This window comes from Cervus elaphus, chromosome 3 (assembly GCF_910594005.1).
Source record: "Cervus elaphus chromosome 3, mCerEla1.1, whole genome shotgun sequence".
NCBI classification, from domain to species: Eukaryota; Metazoa; Chordata; class Mammalia; order Artiodactyla; family Cervidae; genus Cervus; species Cervus elaphus.
In genome coordinates this window covers 36,929,975-36,947,152 of record NC_057817.1, presented here as the reverse complement: position 1 = coordinate 36,947,152, position 17,178 = coordinate 36,929,975, and positions in this window count along the sequence as shown.

Sequence of the window (17,178 nt, the reverse complement as noted above, 5' to 3'; positions counted from 1 at the left end):
AGTTGTATATTATAATACATGGTAACTTTTTAAATGTTAGGGTTTCGTATCACAGAACATACACACTGGAAATTAAATGACCCATTGTTTTGAAACTTCTGCTGTTCAGATACTTACCTAAGTACTAGTTATAGTTGATTTAAAGACAGAGGCGGGGACCTCAAATGCCTTGTGTATGATTTGAGGTTCTGCTTCCATTACTTTTTATAAAAGCTTGGACGAGTCAAATTCCCAAACATTGGTCTGAAGATTGAGGGCTTATTTTACCCATACCTTTGGGTTGGGCAGGTGTTTAATTTCTTGAAAGGTGGGAGAAAACAAAATACTAGAGCCAACAAATTGATTTTCTGCTGTTTTACTGAAAAGGGTTTTTTTTTTTTTTTTGTATATCAGCTAGATTTCAAAGTGTAAGATTTCCACCATGGAAAATTAGACAAATTAGACTCTAAGCTCTTTGAGAATATGATAATACAAAATGATTTATGATAACATAAATCTTATGTTTTCTTATAAACTTCATGTTATTGTTTAGTTTTCTTTGAGGAGGTAGATGGAGATCTTGGAAGAGTTCAGAAAGCCATGTGATGCCATGACTATCCAGTCAGTGGTCAAGTTGGTAGTGTTCAGAGACCATGGCTTGGGAAGGACCACAAAGCCTTATTGTTTTCCAGCCACTAAGTGGTGTCTGACTCTTTGTGACCCCATGAATTGCAGCACACCAGGCTTCCCTCTCCTTCACTATCTCCTGGAATTTTCTCAAACTCATGTCCATTGAGTCACTGATGCCATCTGACCATCTCATCCTCTGTCACCCACTTCTTCTCTTGCCCTCAGTCTTTCCCAGCATCAGGGTCTTTCCTAAAGAGTCAGGTCTTTGCATCTGGTGGCCAAAGTATTAGAGCTTCAGATTCAGCATCAGTCCTTCCAATGAATATTCAAGGTTGATTTCCTTTAGGACTGACTGGTTTGGTCTCCTTGTCATCCAAGGGACTCTTGAAAGCCTTCTCCAGCACCACAGTTTGAAAGCATCAATTCTTCAGCACTCAGCCTTCTTTATGGTTCAACTCACATCGTATGCATGACTGCTGAAAAAACCATAGCTTTGAGTATACAGACCTTTGCTGGCAAAGTGATATTGGCTTTTTAATGTGTTGTCTAGGTTTGTCATAGCTTTTCTTCCAGGGCTGTCTGGTTCCAAAATGCCTGCCCCACTTTACCATTCCTTTCACTCAGCAACCTCCCCTTTTCCTCACTCCAGTAATTACTTTTTTGTGAAGGTAAAATTCCTGCCCTGGAGTTACTCCCTTCATTACTTGCAGAGGGCCATCTGGAGCTGACCAAGGGGGAGCCAGGGGGGATCTGTCTTTTCATTCCTCCCTTCTTTCCCTTTCTTTCCACCCCCTCTTCTTTTTTCCTTTTCTACCTCCTTCAGAAAGAGTTTATGAGTTTATGATAGTGATTCTTTCATTAATTCATTGCCCTGGAATCTTTGGATAAGATTAGGTAATTTAGGGAGGGAAGGAAGAATTCAGGGCAATTATCGCTTTTTTTTTTCCTGCCACCAACAAATGAGTAGACACCTTCCTTCATGTGGTCAGCTCTGCTGGGTTTTCTTAACACCTTCCAAATGATCCAGGGTTATCATGGGTTTCCCTATGAAGGATATTAGTAAGACAGGGAGCAATGTGGAAGCAACTAGCTTCTCCCCCTACCACCACTTCCTGGGGAAGGAAAACGATAGTAAAATCAGTAAGTATTGACAGTGGAATCATGAACAGCCACTGAGTGGGAAACTTCATTCCTTTCAAAATAAAATGGGTGCTGGAAGAATAGCTGAAAACTTTGCTTAGGGTTTTCCTTTCAGTAGTGCATGACAGCAGATAAAAAGGTGGTTTTGGATAGCTAGGAAGCCCACTGCTGAAGCCAAAAAAAAAAAAAAAATGTAGAATTAAGTGACATCAAAGTAAAAAGATAATTTTACAAGATGCAAGTGAATATGTCTGAATACAGTGGAGCTTTTCAGGCATCTGCCTATATCCTCGGGCAGAAACTCTATAAATAAACCAGAATCATTAGGCCATTTTGAAAGCTCATCTAGAATTGTCAAGCCTATTCAATCACATTTTCATTTTAGAAAGATAACAGAATCTGCCAGAGCATCTGAGAAAAAAAAATAAATAGTGATCAAGTTTGTTGTCTTACAGAAGATTTCTCTATCTATTGAGCTAATTTCTGCTTTGAATTCACAAAACTTGAAGGTATCAAAGTTATCCTGAAACTATTGTAACTAGCGTAACATTTCTCCAAACAAGTGTCTATTAGGCCATATTTTATGTTTTGGGTTTTCAGGCATGCTAGACAGTTTCCCACCCCACCTCCCCTAAAATGCTAATAGTCACTCTGATCACTGTTCGAATACATAAACTTCATTACTTTGCTTATTAGAAATAAAGTTATCAAGAACCTTCCAGAGAACAGGATTGAAAATGAGAAGAGTAGAAAATTGCCTGCAAGGGATGAAAGAGTAAATAAGATGAAAAGTGAGGTCTTTTAATATCTCACTTTATACTTTTGTCTATAGCTATTGCTATAGTTATCCTAGAGGAGAATAAAGAAAGAAATTAAATGATGGATGTTTTTATGTACCTCCTCATACTACTGATGTGTGAGTCAGTACATTCAGTGGAACATGGATTACCACTGATTGATGTGGAATTTGGAGATCTCTTTGCTAAGATGAGCCATGGTTTTAGGATTGGAAGGTGGTTGTATTAAGGAGCAATGTTCTGTCTTTTGTTTTTGTCACCATGAGAGAGACTGAGGTTGGTATGCGTGGTATGCAGGAAGCAGAAACTAACCTTAAAAATCTTATGGGTATAAAGAGCAAAAACTTCCCTTCTGCAATCCTGGTTCTAGAAGAAATGTCAGTGTAACCATGGCACATAATAATTGTAATAATAGGTTCCTGAATCATTTAAGAGTATTGCCTTATTCTTTTGTTCTTGGTATTAGATTTTTCATTCCCTGTTGAATGCTGAAGCCTATCATCTATCTATCTATCTATTGACTTAATTTCTGCTTTGAATTCACAAAACTTGATGGTGCCAAAGTTGTTCTGAAACTAATGTAACTGGCGTGACATTTCTCCAGACAAGCGTCTATAAGGCCATATCAACTCATTTCACTCAAGTTAAAGCCATTTAACTCTTCATAGGCATAGGCTTTATGGTTTAAATACCAAGCTAGACCTTTGTGCAAATCCATTATTAGAGTAAATCTGTAGAAGTGAAACTGCTAAGGATTTTGATGCTTGTTGACAATCTGCAATCCTGCAGGGTTGTACTGATTTACATGGTTACCAGTACTGTTTTTTCCCTCAAATACCTGTCAATGATAAGTATTCAAATTCTTTTCAATATTTGTTAATAGCAGAGGTGAAAGTTTAGACACCTAATTTAATTTTCTAAGCTTTTTAAAGCAAGTAGTTCACTTGTTTTCATTTATTCTTTCTTTTTTTTTTTTTTTTTTTTTTTTTACAATAAAGCATTTAGGCTACAAGTTTTCCTATGAGCATAGTTTTTATCATTCCTTTTGATAGTTCCAATTGTTATTATTCTGGAAATAGTTTATATTGATAACTATAATTTTTAGTTCAAGTTTCTTATGAGTGTTTTAAAATTTCTATGTAGTTGTTCTTAGCTGAAATTAAAGTAAAACAATTTTTTCAAAGTTGCATAATGAAATCCATGTTATGGCAAACATTTTTAGGTTTTTCCTTATAGCATTTCATTTTATGTTTTGGTAAATATTCCAAGGATGCAGATTTTGGCAGGTATCTATTACTAAGGCTTCTAATGTTATCCAAAACTATTATATCCTTTTTTATTGTCTATTAATCAGTCAGAGATAAGCCCAGTGACAACTACAATCTTAAAAATTATTTGTTGTGTTCCTAATAGCTTTTGTTTTATATATTTTAATATTTAATGTTGGCATGTCTATATTTAGTTCTATAATATCATCATTGTAGAATGTAACTTTTATTGACATAAAATAGTTCTCTTTTCTTCATCTAATACTTCTGACTTGAATTCCATTCTCTCTGATATAAATAGAGCTACTTCTTTCTTTTTTGAATATTTTTTATGCCATTTTAGTTTGTTGTGTCTTCCAAATAGCATGCACAATTGTGGCTTTTTGTATTGGAGGTTGTTTGTTATTTATTTTGCTTGACTAAAGAGAGTGGTTGTATGAAAGAATTTGATTAATTTACTTTTCTCAGGATGACATATGTTTAACTTTACTTTTGCATCTTATTTTATGCCTGCATGTTTTTATTCTTTTGTTCTTTTCCTATCTTTTCTGTATTGATTACATTTTTCTTAGTTTCTTTTTTTCTTTACTGCTTTGGAAATTAGCTTCATATTTATATAACAGTTGGTTATGTTAAAAATAACACATTTCAACCTATATTTATCTATCAACATAAAGAATGAACAGTATATTCTTATTCTTTAATAGCAGCATATGAAAACTTCATGGTTGTTTGAAAATACTATCATATCAATTTTTCTTTATTTTCTTTTATTTTTTTTATTCCTTCTATCTTTTTTTAAAAAATTTTAATTGGAGGCTAATTACTTTACAATATTGTGGTGGTTTTGCCATACATTCACATGAATCAGCCATGGGTGCACACGTGTTCCCCATTCTGAACCTCCCTTCCACCTCCTCCCTCCCCATCCCATCTCTCAGGGTCATCCCAGTGCACCAGCCCTGAGCACCCTGCCTCATTCATTGAACCTGGACTGGTGATCTATTTCACATATGTTAATGTACATGTTTCAATGTTATTTTCTCAAATCATCCCACCCTTGCCTTCTCCCATAGAGTCCAACAGTCTGTTCTTTACATCTGTGTCTCTTTTGTTGTCTCACATATAGGGTCATCATTACCATCTTTCTAAATTCCATATTTATGTGTTAATATACTGTACTGGTGTTTTTCTTTCTGACTTACTTCACTCTGTGTAATAGGCTCCAGTTTCATCCACCTCATTAGAACTGATTCAAATGCATTCTTTTTAATAGCTGAGTAATATTCCATTGTTTATATGTACCACAGCTTTGTCATCCATTCATCTGCCAATGGACATCTAGGTTGCTTCCACGTCCTGGCTATTGTAAACAGTGCTGTGATGAACATTGGGGTACATGTGTCTCTTTCAATTCTTGTTTCCTCAGTGTGTGTGGCCAGCAGTGGGATTGCTGGGTCATATGGCAGTTCTATTTCCAGTTTTTTTATGGAATCTCCACACTGTTCTCCATAGTGGCTGTACTAGTTTGCATTCCCACCAACAGTGTAAGAGGGTTCCTTTCTCTTCACACCCTCTCCAGCATTTACTGTTTGTAGACTTTTTGATAGCAGCCATTCTGACCAGCGTGAGATGGTACCTCATTGTATTTTTGATTTGCATTTCTCTGATAATGAATGATGTTGAGCATCTTTTCATGTGTCTGTTAGCTGTTTGTATGTCTTCTTTGGAGAAAAGTCTGTTTAGTTCTTTGGACCATTTTTTGATTGGGTCGCTTATTTTTCTGGTATTGAGCTGTAGGAGTTGCTTCTATATTTTTGAGATTAATGCTTTGTCAGTTGCTTCATTTGCTATATTTTCTCCCATTCTGAAGGCTATCTTTTCACCTTGCTTATAGTTTCCTTAGTTGTGCAAAAGCTTTTAAGTTTAATTAGGTCCCATTTGTTTATTTTTGCTTTTATTTCCATTACTCTGGGAGGTGGTCATAGAGGATCCTGCTGTGATTTATGTCAGAGAGTGTTTTGCCTATGTTTTCCTCTAGGAGTTCTATGGTTTCTGGTCTTACATATAGATCTTTAATCCATTTTGAGTTTATTTTTGTGTATGGTGTTAGAAAGTGTTCTAGTTTCATTCTTTTACAAGTGGTTGACCAGTTTTCCCAGCACCACTTGTTAAAGAGATCGTCTTTTCTCCATTGTGTATTCTTGCCTCTTTTGTCAAACATAAGGTGTCCGTAGGTTCGTGGATTTATCTCTGGGCTTTCTATTTTGTTCCATTGATATATGTTTCTGTCTTTGTGCCAATACCATACTGTCTTGATGACTGTGGCTTTGTAGTAGAGTCTGAAGTCAGGCAGGTTTATTCCTCCAGTTCCATTCTTCTTTCTCAAGATTGCTTTGGCTACTCGAGGTTTTTTGTAATTCCATACAAATTGTGAAATTCTTTGGTCTAGTTCTGTGAAAAATACCGTTGGTAGCTTGATAGGGATTGTATTGAATCTATAGATTGCTTTGGGTAGTATACTCATTTTCACTATATTGATTCTTCCAATCCATGAACATGGTATATTTCTCCATCTATTTGTGTCCTCTTTGATTTCCTTCATCAGTGTTTTATAGTTTTCTATATATAGGTCTTTTGTTTCTTTAGGTAGATTTATTCCTAAGTGTTTTATTCTTTTTGTTACAATGGTGAATGGAATTGTTTCCTTAATTTCTCTTTCTGTTTTCTCATTGTTAATGTATAGGAATGCAAGGGATTTCTGTGTGTTAATTTTATATCCTGCAACTTTACTGTATTCATTAATTAGCTCTATTAACTTTCTGGTGGAGTCTTCAGGGTTTTCTATGTAGAGGATCATATCATCTGCAAACGGTGAGAGTTTTACTTCTTCTTTTCCAACCTGGATTCCCTTTATTTCTTTTTCTTCTCTGATTGCTATGGCCAAAACTTCCACAACTATGTTGAATAGTAGTGGTGAGAGTGGGCATCCTTGTCTTGTTCCTGACTTTAGAGGAAATGTTTTCAGTTTTTCACCATTGAGGATAAAGTTTGCTGTGGGTTTATCATATATGGCTTTTATTATGTTGAGGTATGTGCCTTCTATGCCTGCTTTCTGGAGGGCTTTTATCATAAATGGATGTTGAATTTTGTCAAAGGCTTTCTCTGCATCTATTGAGATAATCAATAGTCTTTAATAGCAGCATATGAAAATTTCATGGCTGTTTGAAAATACTATCATATCAATTTTTCTCAAAAAATTTTGAGTTATTAGATCTTAAAGCAATCCATATCAGGGCAAAATGGAGAAAAGCACAAGAGGATATAATAGATTGAAGTTGTTTGTAAACAATATTAGAGTTAGAAGTAAAAAAAAAAAAGCTATATTAAGTAGCTAGAACAGAGGGGCTAATTTGAGGAATAATCTATTAGGAATAAAGTTAAACATTTAATAACTGTTTTAGGTTGGAATGGCTGATCATATTTTCAGGTATGTGGGTTCGTTTGGCATGGTCTGTTTTAAAATAGAGGCCATGTGGTAGTGAAACTGGTCCTGATGTGATGAAGCCATGGAGTGTAGGCTGTACCCGAGGTGAGGGCTCTTCTGGGAAGAGGAATTCCCTCACCAAGTCAGACTGATAACAGAGACCACACAAGGATTGATGGCGAGGAAAGAGAGTTTACTGAAATGAAACAGAGAAGATTTCTGACATAGACATCAAAAAGGGGTAGAAGAGAATACCTGTATCATTAGCTTGAGCATTATATACCTGTTGATTAGTTACCAAGAATGGATTAAAAGAGTATATCAAGGTTGTAAAAGTTCTACCAGACCCTCTCCTACAACATACGCCTTGAGATAACATAGACACAAGATTAGCCAGAAATAATGGGTTCCTGTTAAGAAGCAAAAACATGTCCTCAAACAAGATACATTGTTGTTATATAATCATTAGCATAGGAGCTAAGGAAAAACATGTCTTCAGGCAAGATATATTATTGCTAGAGAATCATTAACACAGAGCCTAAGGAAAAACAAATCCTTGAGTGAGATGTATTGTTGTTTACTGGCAAAGAATGTATACATCCTTCTTAAGGGGTCTTGGACTCATTATCAACCTGCCCAAAGTTAACTGTATCAGTAGGGCCACCAGAGAGAGGTACCTCAGGGAGTTCACCCTCCAAACCTGTGTAGGTTTGCAACTAAGATGCTTTATGCAAGCAGGTCTCAGTGAAACCTGATCCAAGATGAGCAGAAATGGGGTCTATTCCTTGATGAATAATTAACAACTCAGAATAAACCACTTTGTTGTTTTGTTGTTCAGTCACTCAGTCATGTCCAACTCTGTGACCCCACAGATTGCAGCCCACTACTCTTCCCTGTCCTTCACTGTCTCCTGAAGTTTGCTCAAATGCATATCCATTGACGATGATGACATCCAACTATCTCATCCTTTGTCACCCCCTTCTCCTCCTGTCCTCAATCTTTCCCAGCCTCAGTGTCTTTTCCAATGAGTTGGCTCTTCGCATCAGGTGGTCAAAGTATTGGAGCTTCAGCTTCAACATCAGTCCTTCCAGTGAATATTCAAGACTGATTTCCTTTAGGATTGACTGGTTTGATCTCCTTGCTGTCCAAGGGACTCTCAAGACTCTTCTCCAGCACCACGGGTTGAAAGCATCAATTCTTCAGCACTCAGCTTTGTTTATGGTCCAACTCTCACATCCATACCTTACTACTGGAAAAACCATAGCTTTGACTAGATGGACCTTTGTTGACAAAGTGACGTCTCTGCTTTTTAATATGCTGCCTAGGTTTGTCAGAGCTTTTATTCCAAGGAGCAAGTGTATTTTAATTTCATGGCTGTAGTCACCATCTGCTGTGATTTTGGAGCCTGAGAAAGTAAATCTGCCACGGTTTCTCTTTCTTCTCTATTTGCCATGAAGTGATGGGGCTAGTTGCTGTGATCTTAGTTTTTTGAATGTTGAGTTTTAAGCCAGTTTTTTTACTCTCCTCTTTCACTCTCATCAAAAGGCTCTTATTCCCTCTTTGTTTTCTGCCCTTAGGGTGTTGTCATCTGCATATCAGAGGTTGATATTTCTCCCAGCAGTCTTGATTCCAACTTCTGAGTCTTCCAGCCCTTCAATTCACATGATGTACTCTGCATAGAAGTTAAATAAGCAGGGAGACAATATACAGCCTTTCCCAATCTGGAGCCAATTCGCCTTTCCATGTCGAGTTCTAACTGTTGCTTTTTGACCTGCATACAGGAGACAGGTAAGGTGGTCTGGTATTCACATCTCTTTAAGAATTTTCCACAGTTTGTTGTGATCCACACAATCAAAAGCTTTAGTATAGTCAATGAAGCAGAAGCAGATGTTTTGCTAGAATTTTCTTGCTTTTTCTGTGATCCAACAGATATTGGCAATTTAATCTCTGGCTCCTCTGCCTTATCTAAATCCAGATTGTACAACTGGAAGTTCTCAGTTCATGAACTGTTGAAGCCTAGCTTGAAGGATTTTGAACATTACTTTGCTAGGATGTGAAACGAGCCCAATTGTGCAGTCGTTTGAACATTCTTTGGCATTGCCTTTCTTTGGGATTGGAATGAAAACAGACCTTTTCCAGTTCTATGACTACTGCTGAGTTTTCCAAATTTGCTGACATATTGAGTGCAACACTTTAACAGCATCATCTTTTAGGATTTGAAATAGCTCAGCTGGAATTCCATCACCTCCACTAACTTTGTTCGTAGTAATGCTTTCTAAGGCCCACTTGACTTCGCACTCCAGAATGTCTGACTCTAGGTGAGTGACCACACCATTTTGGTTGTCTGAGTCATTAAGGTTTTTTTTTTTTGTACAGTTCTTCTGTGTTGTCTTGCCACTGCATAATTAGCAACTCAGAATAACCCAGTAAAGCACAATGAAGTTGGATATAGTATAGAGACCAGGTAAACTTGCTCCACAAATTCTACAGTTCAGAGTTTAGATTTAATTTGATGGCCAGGAATGCAGTTCTGGTTCCCAAGAATGAAGTAAATTCTGGACCAAACAGCATCTATTGTAGTTCTCTGTTTCCATTAGTTCTTTGGAAAATTCTAGAAGAATTACACATTCTCACTCTTATGTGCACTTTAGGAAATATTCTCAAATATAGGATTTACGGTATGCAGAGACAATATTACTTCCACAGAACGTTTTGTTTAAATTCTAATTATTAGGATTTTAACCCCACGTAGATGTAATTCTTATGAAGAATTCTACCTACTCATGAAAGAGTCATGATTTGGGACCATCTGTGCTTTATTTAGGTGTGCCTGAACTATTTCTTGTAAAACTACAGAAAATTCTACTCCTTCCCCCCCCACCCCCCGATTTTATAGGCATCTCTTTAATCAGCTAATAAGATCTATGGTGAAACTATGACTTGCCAGACCAGTTCTCTGTTTACTGAAAAGGTTAAAAAATGATCTAAGAACATTGTTTTGGAAAGGAACCAGTGCTTGCCTCATCTGGAGTGAAAGCAAAAGGAAGAATCCGGAAGTATCAGTTAATGTAGTGAGTGGGTGTATGTGTGTGTGAGGAAGTGCAGGCCTGGGGCAGTTTCTTTTTTTTAACTCCATGGTTTGTAGAAATTTTTAAAAATATTTATTTACTGTATTTTGTCCTAGTTGCAGCATGCAGGCTTCTCTCTAGTTGTGGTTTGGGGGCTCAGTAGTTGCGATGCTTGGCCCTCCAGAGTGCATGGGCTCTTTAGTTTATGGCACACAGGCTTAGTTGCCCCACAACATGTGGCATCTTAGTTCCCTGACCAGGGATTAAACCCTGAATTAGAAGGTGGATTTTTTTTTTTTTTTTTTAAAACCACTGGACCACCAGGGAAATCCCGAGGGAGAAGTTCTTAACTGATCTTAAGGAAAACAAGTGAAGAAAGCTATCAGGCCACTGAATTGGTTTCTGAAAAACTTTCCACATTTAGTGTCTGTAACAGTGGTAGAAAACCTCTGAGATTGTATGCAAAATATTTCTAAACCAGGTCTATTATCATCTAACTGTTATTCAACCAAATATAATATTTGGAATATCAGCATGTTGTGTCCTATCTCCTATAACTATCTAGAATACTATTCATTTTCCTTGGAGTCCTCAAATCAGAGTTTTTTGTTTTTTCATTAACTTCCCACGGTATGTTGCTTATATACCCATTGTAACATTTTGTGAAGGAAGAATGAAGCAGAACATTTTATGAAGGAAGAATGAAGCATTGTATGTAAATTGTAATTCATGTACAATGTCACCTTTTTAAAGTGTATTGTTGTTGTTTAGTCTTTTAGTCACGACCGACTCTTTGAGACCTTATGAACTCTAGCCTGCCAGGCTTCTTTGTCTGTGGGATTTCCCAGGCAAGAACAATGGAGTGGGTTGCCACTTCCTTCTCCAGGGGATCTTCTTGACCCAGGGATGGAACTAACATCTTCTGCATTGCAAACAGATTCTTTACTGCTGAGCCATGGGAGACTTTTAAGTTTATAGTTTGCTGCAAATGCACACAGTAATGTAGCTATTATGTCAGTCAGCATACAGAATATTTCCATCATTCCCTCAAGTCCATTTATAGCCAGTCATCTCTGTCTACCTCAAGATTCCAGCAATAAGTGATCTTCTTTCTGTCTTCAAAGATTAAAAAAAATTTTTGTTATTGTTGCTTAAGTGTCTTAGGAAGGAAGCATTGCATAGATCCTGTATGATTCTGTATATTAAGAGAATGGATCTGTCTCTATAAAATTTTGCCTTGAATGTCTTATAAATAGAATCATACAGTTTATAGTATTTTTAGTCTTTTTTGTCTGGCTTCTTTTCATCCACGTCATTTCATGGGTCCAGAATTTAATTTTTATTATTGTGTAGTATTCTATTTTATGGCTCTACCATAATTATAGTGTTATTTATCTTCACTAAAAACCTTGTCACCTATAGACATATGGTGGCCATTAACCTTATGCTTGGCATATCATGGGTGCTGGGGGTAAAAGGGCTAATAAAGACACTTCTGATGAGATATTTATATAAATAGATGAAGTTAATATAATAAGGCTAGGACAGGTTGAGGTATATTCATGAGTATAGAGAAGGGACATTTAGGATAAATTGAGCCTTTCAAGAGAATAAAAATCAGCATAGAAAAGAAAGATGAAAGAATGCAGAACAAAGAGGAATGAGCATGAAGACAGATAATAACATATGAAATGCTAAGAACTTAACTAGAATATTAAGTTTAAAGCCTTGGTGGCAAAGGAGGTTAAGAAAATAAGTAGTAGCTGGAACTTGGGAGACTTTAAATGTCATAGAAGGAGCTTGTTCTTTATTATGTCATGTTAGGGATTCTTTGATGTATTTTAAGATGGGAGAGTTGGTCTGATTTTCATTTTAAGCTATATTTGGTGTGGCAAGTGGAGTACGAAAAACAATTTTAGGTGGTCTTTGCCAGTAATAATGAAGACCTGAATCAGACCAGGAGTCTAAAAGGTAGAGAAATAAGAATCAGAAAAAAATAAGAAAGGAAAAGAACTTGGTTATTGAGTGGTTGTAGATGAAAATGCATAGAGAGACAGAGAGGGTGATTCCCATAATTCCAGAAAGGATGTTGGGATGAATATTTGTGTAACTTTGAAGAAGGGAAATAATTTTAGTTTTGGGCATAATGGATTTGAGGTGCCTACAGTGCTTTCAAGAGCAGATTTTTAGTAGGCATTTGTGTTTATGAACATGACTTAACATGTGAAATTAAAGCAGAGATTAGGAATAATTAACATATAGTTAAATACGTGGAAGTGGAAGAGTTAAAATTCTTGGAGAGTAGGGACAAAAATCCTACTTATGTCTGTGTTTTTCATGGTTCACAATACAGAGCCTGAAATGCAGAAGATGCTCCAAAATATTTATTAAGAAGATGAATTTCCAAATTAAATTCTGTCTTATGTCTGCACACTGGAATTCAGGGGATTTAGACCTATAACCAAGGCATGGAATTGCATGACCTATATAAAGGCAGCTGGATAATATTCTGTATCAATGGCAGATAGACCTTTGTGCAATAAACAAATAATAACCTTATAGTTATTTTCTGTTTCTGGGTTGTTGAAGGAAAGAGAGACGGCCACCTGGAGCTTGGGTTGCACAGATTGCCAACCCATCACTGTGTCTACCGTTTAGTTCTACCTTGATTAGGCCTGAACTGGGTAAATGAGTGTTTCAGCTTGCATTTTTCCACATAAACAGATGTCATTACCCACATATAAATTTAGAAAACTGTGTGGTTTTAAAGAAAAGGAGGCTATTTTTCCAGTTAGGAAAAAGGTTGCTGTTTATCATCACTCTTAAAGACAAGTTTATTTTTCAAAATCTAGGTAAAACCAATCCCAGCTCTTCCAAGAAGCCTTCTCAGATCTTGCCAGTTGGAACTAATATCTACTCACCATTTACTTTTATATTATTTGTTTTGGAAGCTGTGTGATACATTAGAAAGAGCCTGGATTTTGGAGTTAGGTAGTCATGGGTCCTAAGGCTTCCCTGGTGGCTCAGAAGGTAAAGCGGTCTTATGGTAAAGCCCGCAATGAGGGAGACCGGGGTTCAATCCCTGGGTCAGGAAGATCCCCTGGAGAAGGAAATGGCAACCCACTCCAGTATTCTTGCCTGGAAAATTCCATGGACTGTGGAGCCTGGTAGGCTACAGTCCACGGGGTCACAAACAGTCAAACACGACTGAGTGATTCTACTTTTTTTTCTTTTAGGTCTTACCTTGGTGTTGATAGTTACTAAACTTCTCTGAATCTCACTCTCCTTAACTGTAAATTATCTATAATGATGCATGTTGGGGTGGGAGGGTGGCCTGTTAAGTAATCATTTCCTCATTTCTAAATTCCAAACCTTGGAAGATACATACAGACAGTTCAGTTCAGTCTCTCAGTCATGTCAGACTCTTTGCGATCCCATGAATTGCAGCACGCCAGGCCTCCCTGCCCATCACCAACTCCCAGAGCTTACTCAAACTCATGTCCATCGAATCTGTGATGCCATCCAGCCATCTCATCATCTGTCGTCCCCTTCTCCTCCTGCCCCCAATCACTCCCAGCATCAGGGTCTTTTTCAATGAGTCAGCTCTTTGCATGAGGTGGCCAAAGTATTGGACAGATGGACTTAAGATGCTAGTTGTACCTTTCTCATTCATTAATCAGTCAAACTTCTTCTGCAAAAGATTGATGAAGAATCTGCTAGTGCAAGTTATATACTTTTCTTTCCTTTGGAGTAGAGTAGAAGTGATAAATATTCCCTTATAAAAATACCTAGTTTTAAATTTACCTTCATGCTAGAAATAGAGCTTCTTGCTTTCTTTAGTGCTCTTTATAGCACTAAGTATAGTACTTTAATATGTAGGTTGTCATTTGATGTTTGTTGAATTGAGTTACAAACAAATCTCATTTGTTTCATTAATATTAGGTATTTAATTTCTCTCCAGAATTTTTATACTTCTTTTACCATATGATCTTTAGACATTGTAGGTCTATACAATTTATTTTCCTCTTTTACTCAAAAATAACTTCTAATTTGAAGTATAATATACATACAGAAATGTACAAAAAGCATAAATATTGAGGAATTATGCTTGAAGATTATGACAAATTGAACACACTTGTGTAGCCATTACCTTGATAAAGCAATAGAACACAACCTGCATCCTAGAATTCCCCTCTGAATTCCCTTCCAGAGTCGTATTAGCTTCATTGCTAACCCTTATATTAATTTTGTCTGTTTTTGAAGTGTATATGTTTGTGGTCTTATCTGTTCAGGTTATGTATATGAGATGTATTTACTACCTTTTGTATAAATGTAACATGCTCACTTTTATTTGCTATGTTATTTTCTATGGTATAAGTGTATTACCATTTATATATTGAATCCATTGTTAATTGACATTTGGATTGTTTCCAATAATCTGCTATTATGGATAAAATTGCAATGAAGATTCTTAAACACTTTTTGGATATTTATCTTGAGTACATAGGAGGGAGATTGCTGGGACACACTGTAAGTGTGTGTTTAGCTTTAGTAGATAATGAAAGAGTAATTTTTCAAGTGGGTTGTACCAATTTACATTCCCATTGGGATTGTTTGAGAATTCTATCGCTTCATATCATTATCAACACTGGGTAATCTCAGCCTTCTGAGTATTAGCTACTCTGTTGAGTATGTAGTGATAGCTCATTGTGGGGTTTGGGTTTACATTTACCTGATGACTAATAACATTAATATTATTTTTATCACAACTTTTTATGCCATGTCATTCTATCAAGATGAAATTCTTATTCATGATTTTCATCTGTTTTATTAAATTAAAAAATTTTAATTAAAATTTTATTATTAATTTTTTATCTAATTTAGAACCTATTTTCTTTATAGTTAGTGCTTTTGGGTGTTCAATTAATAAATTGTTGCCTATTTTGTCATTAAAATGTATGTGTTTGTTACCTCCTGGAAGTCTCCCCTCCCTCTTTTACATGTACATTTATCTACACTACTCCTAGAATTGATTTTCTGTGTATGGTATGAGATAGGGTCAAGAACATCTTTTAAATTTCCCCCTGTTCAGTGGTCACCCTTTGTCATAAATCAATAGTCTATATAAAGAGATTTGTTTCTGCACTTACTATTATATTCCATTGTTCTTTTGATCTATTCTTGATTACCACAATGTTTTAAAGCTGTAGATTTGCAATGTTTTGATGTCTTGTGGCATAAGTCTTCCAGTTTTTCTTCAAGAGCTTGGCTATTCTTAGTCCATGGCATTTCTATGTAAATTTTAGAGTTATCTTGTCAATTTCTGCAGCAACAGCAAAAATCCATTGACATATCTTAAAAATTTTGGGATAATTTTATACTTACAGAAAAGTTGCATAGATAATAGAATTCTCATATGCTCCTCATCCATTTTCTCAAAATAACATCTTATATTACTGTGGTACATTTATCAAAACTAAGAAACTGACAGTGATGTATTACTCTTAGCTGAACTCCAGACTTTATTTGGATTTCACTAGGTTTTTCTATTAATGTTCTCTTCCTTTCTAGGATTCAATTCCATATACAACATTGCACTTTTTAAAAAAGATATATTTGATGTGGGCCATGTTTAAAATCTTTTGAATTTGTCACAATATTGCTTCTTTTTTTATGTTTTGATTTTTTTTGGTTGCAAGGCATGTGGGATCTTAGCTCCCCAATCAGGGATTGAGCCCACACCCCTTGCAGTGGAAGGTGAAGTCTTAAGCACTGGACTGCTAGGAAAATCCCCACATTTAGTCCCCATATTTAGCTGCATTTAGTTGTCATGGCTGTCTAGTCTCCTCAGATATGGGACAGTTTCTCAGCCTTTATTTTTCATCATGATTTTTGGTAGTTGTAAGGAGTACTGATTCTAGAATGTTTCTCATCTCAGATATTTTATTATTTTTGTTATGATTCTTCTGGAGTTTTGGTCAAGAATACAGCAGATGGACTTCCCTGGTGTTATAGTAGATAGGAATCTGCCTGCCAGTGCAGGGAACATGGGTTCAGTCTCTGGTTCGGGAAGATTTCATGTGCCTTGGGGCAACTGAGCCCATGTACTGCAACTAGTGAGCTCGTATACTGCAACTACTGAAGCCCGCACACCCAGAGCTGGTGCTGTGCAACGAGAAGCCACTGCAATGAGAAGCTCATGCACCACAACTAGAGAAAGCCCTCTGGCAGCAATGAAAAACCAAATACAGCCAAAAATAAATAGACAACTTAAAAAAGAATACAACACAGCTGAGTACACTGCTTATCAATTTATATCAGGGAATACATGATACCCACATGAAATTACTGGTGATGTCAACCTTCATCATGGGGTTAAAGTACTGTTTGCCAGATTTGCTCAATTTAAAGCTATATTTTTCTTTTCTTACTCCATTCTTTGGAAATGAGTCATTAAGACTGGCTACCCTGGAGGTGGTGATGAGGGGGTGGTATTAACCTGCATCTCGGGTAGGATGCACTATCTTTATATATTATTTGGAATTCTTCATAAGAATGTTTCTTTTCTGTTTACTCAATCATTCATTCATTCTTTCACCCAACCATTCATATCAGTAGGGACTCATGTATATTTATGTTATATTTTCAGTTATAATCCAATACCACTTTGTTTATTTTGTTGCTCAAATTGTCCCAGCTTTTGTTGGTTTTGTTCAGTTGCTCAGTCTTGTCTGACTCTTTGCGATCCCCTGGACTGCAGCACACCAGGCTTCCCTGTCCTTCACTGTCTCCTGGAGTTGGCATAAACT